Raw genomic sequence first — 9,546 nt, forward strand, 5'->3', positions numbered from 1 at the left:
TATTATTGTTATTCTTATCAAACGTAGCACAGTTGCAGAAAATATCATGTACGGACATTAATAGCATAATTATATCAGACAACTACGAATTATAATATCAGATTCAGACAGTTCAAATCTATTTCCTTCACAATAGTATTTCAGTTAGCGATTGTGAGCAAATATATTAGGACAAGAGCGTAGTCCACATCTAGAGGCGAAGAGAGACCCAGGGGCATGTGTATTAGACAAGCATTCGATTAATTCGCCAACAGTTCAAGACAACATAAATCATTTCGAGCAAATAAATATAGCGGCCTAGTAACGCGATACATCAGAAATTACAGTTACTGTTAAAAGCCATATTACCAGTGGCATATTCCTTCTGCTCTTATCAGTTGTAATGTTGTTATAGCAAACATCATATACATAATTTGTCCCTTAATATCATTATTGTTATCAGAACATTACATTCCAAAATCTCTGCGTGTACTACTGATTTACATCAGAAATAATAATTAACAGATCTGAGTTACATCCAATACAAGTCCAAGTACAAGTATCAAATAGGAGTAAGTCCCAGATCAGGAAGGGGACATTACAGTCGATGTTAAGTTGCTTGCAAAACTTTTGATAATAATTGACTCTGCTACTCACAGCTCCAGAATTTCCTCCATTACATTCCATACCATTAATGGCTCTGATTGTGGCTCCGAAGCCCTGTCCATTAGTAATTGCCTTATGACAGTTGCTATTCACCATCCAAAACCACACTGCTGTCTTAAATGAGATAGTGGAATCAGATGCCACAATCTCTGGATTGTTCAACCCATCAAATTTCAAGTAGTTTCCTGCTGTTCCATAGTTGTAGTTCCTGTCATCAACTTACATTATCTTTGTTACCATTTCAGTGATTGAAAACAATCATGTAGAAAATGAAAACAATTATTACTCACCATGAAAGTTGGAGGGGGCCTCTACCATAATAACGCTTTCCAGCTTTGCAAGGATAGTGGGTGTTGGAAGAATCACAGTAGTCGCTACCAGGATTTTGCTCTTAAATGTAGCAAAATGCTGAGATATATATGAAAGAAAAAGGGAAAAAGTGAGTAAGTGACTAAATCTCCTGGCCAAGCTTCTAACAGCATACAATTAGTATTATCTGTTCAATGAAAAAAAAGAGTTTTAAGAATGGACTAGTATATGCAATGTATACTTCACCTCCAGTCTCATGGCCAGCATTAGCAAAATAGGCAGCCAATTCTCTCTTATTAACATCAGAAGACCCAGATGTTCCAAATCCTTTGAAAGCATTGGCAGCATTAATAAAAGCATTATAGTTGTAAAACCCCTTTCCTTTACACCCACTGCCTGCTCCTCCAACTATAGAGTTAAAAACACCAGCAGTAACTATGGAACCCACACTTCCACCACCACCAGTAGATGGAGAAGAATAACAAGGGCCTTCTTTGCAACCTTCTCCACAGTAAGGATTGCCTGTTCCACAGTAGCCATATTTACTGCAACACAGTCCATTGGAACACCCACAATTCTGACAAACTCCCACACCCACTAATAATAATAGAATAAGCAGTAAAGATACTGAACAAGACGAGGGCATGTTGCTCATATTGTTTTTCAGAGCCGTGATTTCATTTCCTTGGTGTTTATCCTCTATCTGGTACACAATTATATAGGGGTTATTGTTTGCATCAGTATCATACTGGTTGAAGAGGCGTGCATTTTCAATGCTTTTTGGGATTGTTGCGTATCATTCACGCATGTTTAGCCTCTGGGATCAAGTCTAGACTCCATAAACTAGGCTCATATGCAGAGCACCTACTTCATTTATGGGGAGCAGATTTCGTCAAACATCAAAGATTCTGAAACTCAGATCATCCAGATTAACTTTGCTTGACCTGTATGAAAGGCTTTTTTAAGATATAATTTTTTTAATTTTCTTTTTATGAAAACGAGTCGGATATACTTGTCTTTCTATAGCAAATTATAACAGTGTGAGATGTCAATATACTTGTCTTTCTATAGCAAATTGTGTCAGTGTGAATTAGGATATAATGTCTTTCTATACCAAAGTATGACAGTGTGAATTAGGATATAATGTACATTCAAATTAGAAAGTTGTCTTTCATTAAGCAGTTATGTGTAGGGGATTCAGTCTGAATGTAATGTGTTTCTGAGAGTTTGAATTTTGATGGATGGTCTTTTTATTTCATATTATTTTCTATTAATTGTATTCAATCAATTGAATTACAATATTTCGATTTTTTTAATAATTTTATATATAAATTATATGAATTATTTGAAATTCGATTAGACCACATATATAAAGATACTGAACAAAGAGCTTAGTCATATACTGGATACAAACATGCTTCCCTGTGAACAGTAAAGATGTTAATAAAGCTATGTATACTTCAAGAGCATGGTAGGAATAGTGCCGCTAACAAAAATATTAGGAACCTAAAGATTTCCCATGTCACTCAATCCCAAGAATAGAGACGTTTAAAGTCCACAGACATGGAAGACTTCTACTTAAGGAAGGTTGAGCATAAGCCAACTCACATAAGTAAAATCCTTAGGCAATCGGATGATCCAAACATGCTTCCCTGTGAACAGTAAAGATGTTAATAAAGCTATGTATACTTCAAGAGCATGGTAGGAATAGTGCCGCTAACAAAAATATTAGGAACCTAAAGATTTCCCATGTCACTCAATCCCAAGAATAGAGACGTTTAAAGTCCACAGACATGGAAGACTTCTACTTAAGGAAGGTTGAGCATAAGCCAACTCACATAAGTAAAATCCTTAGGCAATCGGATGATCCAAACAATAAATAGACAACAAATGAATCATTTAATCTTGATGTTAGCCTTCAACTGTCAACATGTCAACTGGGAACCAAATTGTGATACTGTCTTATAGTCTGCTATAATATGATGAATATAAATGATATGAATCGTTTGAAGTTTGATTAGAACATATATATATATATATAAAGATATTACCCAATAATTTATTCTGTATATAGCTAACTCTATAGGTATGCTCCCTGTGAACAGTAAAGATTTTAATATTCTTCCACCATAGTTTATATTGTCTGAACAAAAATACTCTATAAATGCCTTGAATAAATATCAGAATTCTAAAGATTTTCTATGCCACTTAATCCCAGGAATAGAGACGTTTAAGTCCAAAAGAAACTTGAAGGCTTCTACTTAAAGAAAGATCACCATAAGCCAACTCTCATAACCTAAAATCCTTAGGCAAACAGATAATCCAAACAATAAATAAACAACAAATGGATAATTAAGCTTGATGTTATCCTTTAACTGTCAACCACAATAGAGGAATCAAAATGCCAACCAGGAACCAGATTGTGGTACTGTTTTGTTATGTGCTCGTCTTTGAGAAGTTATGGTTGTTTTTATGTACTTCCATCATGAAGTGATAAAGTGATAGTTGAAATTTATTTTGTTTTGATAACTGTTTTTTTTTTAATGTGTTTGTTATTTGTTTTTTATTAAAATAAACAGTAAAATAAGGGTGCTAGTACTGTATACAAACATTTCATGAGTGGCAAAAAGAAGGTAGCCAAATAAGGGTGCTGACTCTGTACAAGCTTAGGTCGAACAGGTCAAAAACAGTCAATCAAAAACAGTCAATCAGAGAACCACTACCATAGGCCTACCTAACCAAAAACAGCACAATAGCAGAAAGCTATGATCCCAACTCAATAGAGGGGAGAATTACCCCCAACCTGACACGGAGATTGGGAGGTGCAGGACTTACCTTTATGCCTATGACAAAGTAATGTTATACATGAAATGTGATTGTAGGGAGTAAATGATTTAATTAATAATAATGTAAAATTTGAAGTTAATTAAGACATGTTAATGTTTGAAAGATTAAATTTATTTGGATAAATATATTTTAAAGAATGATTTTGTTTGGGTAAATAGACACATTTCATATTAATATTTATCTTTTAATAATATTTTAATATATTTGTGCTAGTTTTAATAGTTTTTAATTAGTAAATTGTGGTCTTGTGAACTACTCTTATTATATTCATATTATGAAAAACAACATTGTCTTACAATATTTCATTCTAGAGTGTGATATGGAAGAAAACAATTTTTTTACTTACCATGGAAACAAAAGCCAACATAAAGATTTAACTCCTACCCTGCTATATTATTTTTTTAGCTATATCATGTACTCAATCCTACCTATCCCCACACCCACACATTACTATGTCTAGTGTTTGTCAATAATATTTCCATAGTCAACAACATCTAGCAAAACTAATCCTACTATGCTCTTGATGAAATTGATGGCATTGTTACCTTTCATATGATCAGACTAAAAAGAAAACTAGAAACATAGAGAGAAATAGAGAAGAACAATGTCAATTGGAGCACAACGATAATTGATTTATGCATTTAATTTATAATTAAATACACAATAAATTTTATATATATTGCAGCATAGAGTTAGTTTAGATATTTATAATGGATAGATGAAAGAGAGCAATATGGATAGTTGTAGGCAATGTTAGGCGACTGGTCTATGTCATCTTGTACATTTAATATATTTATTCTAACCACCCTCAAAAATTAATCATATTAATTATTTTAATTAATATTCCCCCATAATCTAGAAAAGATCATTCATGATAATATCCCTAAGTAACAACCATCAAACATTCATGTGAGTTTTCATAATCATAAAAGACTCTTATTATATACAAACTTAGTCTCACATAAATATTTGATGGTTGTCATTCAAGGTGGATTGTTGTGAATTATTACCGCTGTATTAGTGAATAAGTGATTGCAAATGGTACCTACATGATAAGGCTTTGTTCCAAGATTCATCTTTTCTAGATTATAAGTGTATTTAAAAATAATTAGTATAATTAAGTTAGGTTGAGGATGTTAGAATAGATATAGATGACTTGACATACACATGTTTCCTTGTCGACGACGCTCTCTTTTAGAGCACTATAAAGCCTTTGCTTTACACTCACTTCTATCTATAGGAAAGCATATTGGGTATGACTTCAAAATATTAAGTTTGGCTCCTCACGTATCTTACTAGTGAAACATCAAAAAAATTACAAGCTCAAACTCTTTATTATAGATAGAATAGAATCCTTCAATCTCTACTATCATGAAAAGAAAAAGAGAAATACTTAAGATAGAGAAAAACTTTGCAAATTAGAGCACACCAATAATAGGCTTTTGTATATAATTTATGAAAAAATACATAATGGATTTTATAGATAATATGGCATAGATTTAGTTCAGGCACTTATATTTGATAGGTGAAAGAGAACGACATGGACAATTGTAGGAACAATTAGGAGACTGGTTTGTTTTAACTTGTATTATTAATTTATTTATTCTAATAAAAGCACCATTAGATGCCAAGAGAGAAGTATTAATCAATAAAAAATCTTGTCGAGGCAATGTGATCTCTAATACTTCATTCATGACCCCAACATAAGTATTTTGTAATAGAAATGCATCATTATTTTTACACATTATTTATCATCCCTTGCATCTAACATAACTCCAATAAACATTAAAATAATGTGTGTACCAACACAATCATATTAATTTAATTAGGAAGATTAAAATATATACAATTAATAATTAATAAATTTATTTTTTTATAAATTTCATTTAGTTACAAAATTTTATAATTAAAAAATAGCTATAATATTATAATATAAAGAAAATGGGAAAGACATGAAACAAATAGATAAAGAAATTAATTACTTTACCTTGTCTTTGACTTTCTCATATCATGGAATGATCTAAAATACCCTCGTCTAATTGTTTTTTTTTTTCTTTAGATGATTTTTGCATGGGTGGAATATGGTTACTTATAGAAGTTGCATGATGTTGATATGATGATTGATAGGTTGAAGAAAATAGCAGGGTAAGGATAAGATAAGAGAAAATGGTAAAAATGAGAGCAAGGGCTTTCATTTATAATTTTTTTATGGAGAAAATCAATGAACAAGATGTCATATCCAATGGATCATGGATAGGATTGAAAGACAGTGAGAGCATGGATTAAGGGATTAGCCTTGTGAAAAGTGTCACGAGGTGGAGGCATGATAATAACAAGTGTCATATAAATAAGAGCTAGTTGTGCTCACACATATGTGGGAACATATGGGAAAGCTTGTGAAAGGGACAAGTGTAAGAGATAGGGTGCCTATTTCATGATCTTTTCATGCTCAGACATGTGTGATCATGAGAAGGTAGGGACACTTCTCACATGATGGCAAGTTTAGAACTTGATTCATATAGATGGATTTATTGGCTAGGATTAATTGTAAAAGGATTAAAAGGTGAGGTCAAATTAAATATTAGGAAAATGGTAATGAAGGTTAATTAGCCTAAGTTAATTAATCAAGTAGGTATTAATTTATTAATTTAGTGAGAGGATTTGAGGGATAAAAGTGTAGACTTAATTAACAATATAAATTTATTTAATTAAAGGTAAATAGAAAGATAAAGAAAAAATTAAATAAATGACAAATATTTATTTAATTGGATTCGATGGGGTAAATTTAAGTGTGGTTAGGTATGAATAAATTTAGGTGTTTACATATTTCCATCTTTGATATTGTGTAATGATTGTAAGAAGTAATGTTATATTAAAGAAGAAAAAATATAATGGGTAGGAAGGGATAAGGAATAGTTGCATGATGCCCTAGTCATTCCAATAGTATGAGGAAGGATGAGGAGGAGATAGTGGCATGCCCCATTAAGAGGACAAACAAGTTCCAAGAAAATGGATATGCTCTCAAAATTTATAGGATGGCTATAGGATGAAAGGTAAAAGAATGTGGAGAGTAAATAGATAGAAAGGATATATGGATGATGGATAGATGGAGGAGAATCATTTTATGGTGGTATAGAGAAACCCGATAGAGGAGAATAATTTTGTGGTAGTACAGGGAACCTAGATCTTTGAAATTGTGCTTAATGTTATGCACCAACCCATAAGGAACCAATTGGGCTTAAATTGGCTCTTCGAGGAGGCTTCAAAAAGGTCTGGCTGGAAAGTGGTTCTCTAAACATAATAAATTCTTTGATTAAAAAGACAACCCCTAGCTAGATGATTAATAATATAATGCAGGAATGCTTTGAGATGATTGCAAAACTTGAAGAAATTTAAATTTTTTACGTTTTTAGGGAGGGCAATATGCCTACGGACCACGTGGAAAATCTTGGTGTTGCAACTAGCGTGGAAGGCCATCGAAAATCTCTCTCCAATAGAGCATTAATTATGATGGCTTTTCACATGTGTAAATCCATTCCTAGAAAGAAGTGGAAGCAACATTCCAGACTATTCCTATCGGCCTGGTTTTTTATCATCTGGTTGAAGCCTGGTTTTAGTGTAAATGCTAAAATTTGCAGAGGTAACAATTATATGGGTGGAGAGAAGAATAGAATGGAATCCTTGTCGTGTGAGCTATGGGAGATAAACAAAGAGCTATGGGGGGAAGTTGTGAATGGTAGTCTGGAACCTTATGTAAGAAGACTCCATGGCCAGAACCACAAGCTCACAAAAATGTTTGTTAAAAACTAGAGCCATGGAGTGCTAAGTGTGTATGGTGTTGAATTTAGGATAGATGAACCCTTCATATCTAAGATTACAAGTCTAAGTATGGAGGGAAAAAAATTCTACAAAGAAAGGAAAAACTCGGAAGAAGCCCTATCGATTTTTTATGACAAAAAGAGCGCGCGAGAGAAGCAGAGTCAAGAAGAACATGGATGGAGGCTACAGCCGAAAGGATCTTCTGAGGCTTTGGGTGGATATGGCAGAGTTCATTATGAGGTACATAACCCTTGATGGTCGCTTTGCTAGTATTTTTACTTATCATTTCACTATTTTGAATCACTTCAGGCATGATAAAAAAATCTCGATATTGTTTTATTTATTGTCATCTCTTGAGCATACCATTCACAAGTATTTTGAGAATGATGAAAATTTGGTTTTGCATGAGGGGTTAATACTCCTAATTATGGAGTATGATAAGGTTCATGAGGTTAAACCCTCCCCTATTTTGATAAACCCCAAACCCTTAGCCAGCCAGGATGTGCATAATGTTTCAAATATGAAATTTGGTGAGAAGGAGGGCAGGATGGCCATGGACTAGAATGATCCATGTATTAGATGACTCTAAATACAAGCCCTCGGAGGATGAGGGCCCCTCGTAGAAGCCCTGGTCCTCTGAATTTTCCATTGGTGAAAGCTAAACATGTTCATCACTGTCAACTCTATCGGAATTCCTGAGTATAGCTCATACATCTATTCCCTACACACAAAACGATAAGAAATTGGTTGGGAATAGGGGTTTGCCTTGGGTCAAACCCCAGTTTTGGAATTAACCATGAAATTGAATTGATAAATGTAATAAAATACTTTCATTTTGAAGGAAAGGCTAGATCTAAAATAAAATGCTTGAAACATTAATGTATACCTTGATAAAGTTTTATTTGACCTTCATACAAAGTTTTTAGGGTTTCATGTAGAATGCCTTCATAAAACATTGATCATGGATGCCATCTTCAATAGTTGAACTTGACTTCACTTCTACTCCAATGCTTGAAGAATGAATGACTGATTGATTGCTTCCTCACTAGAATTTGCTAGAGAGTAATTAAGATCTTGATTTTGATTGGGTTTCAAATGAGAAGGATACACCTTTTATACTTGATTGCCTAATAACAAATTAAATTTTTGGAGTAGGCCAACATGGGATTCAATTTCCTGCTCATTTGAGATGAGCATTGTAGGGCCAAAAAATGGGTCCTTATTATGTGGACTAAGGCACTAAGCACTCCTAAAGAATTGGGACTCGACATGAGGGGAGAAATAGGGGAAATGTTGAAAATGTAAGTTTGATATAGGGTGTGAGTAGAATCAACACAAATATTAGGCATCGAAAGGTAGAATGCCAAAGTGAGGCCTAGGTGAGAACAAAATTGTAAGCAAGTACAATTTATGATTCTACACAAAGGAAACTGAATTTAACACAAAACAATAAAAAGAGTAATTAGAAACACCATACAAAAGGTAAAGACCTTATTTGTGCCATAAGGTGTTGATGATATATGAAATACTAACGAACTAAAATTACTTAAGAGAAACTAGAAATAAAAAACAATAGAACGCCCAATTATATATGATTAAGATACAAATGGATAAAGTTTAATGACAAAACACATAAATAATGTTCTATGCAAAAACTAACAAACTATGATAAGAAGACAATGAGTACTTATAAATTTTACATAAAAGCATATGCAAAAGTAAACACTAAGATTAAACACAGCCCTTATTAAAAATAGAAGACATTAGAATAATTGCACTACCAACTATTTATGATAAGAAAGTAAAAGAACCAAAAAGAGAGGAAGCTAAGATGTTCAAATTACCAACTATAATGGAAAATGAAGAAAGGAAGAAACTATGAAGTAAAAACTTACTAGTTAGGATAATGAGGAAAGGAAAAGAACA

At 33.0% G+C, this 9,546-nt stretch overlaps 1 pseudogene; it reads right to left on the bottom strand.

Annotated features, from left to right (window-relative positions):
- Positions 1–297: 297 nt before the first annotated feature.
- LOC131051636 (endochitinase 4-like) lies at positions 298–4,877 on the bottom strand (annotated as a pseudogene).
- Positions 4,878–9,546: the final 4,669 nt, after the last annotated feature.

This window comes from Cryptomeria japonica, chromosome 8, assembly GCF_030272615.1.
Source record: "Cryptomeria japonica chromosome 8, Sugi_1.0, whole genome shotgun sequence".
NCBI classification, from domain to species: domain Eukaryota; kingdom Viridiplantae; phylum Streptophyta; class Pinopsida; order Cupressales; family Cupressaceae; genus Cryptomeria; species Cryptomeria japonica.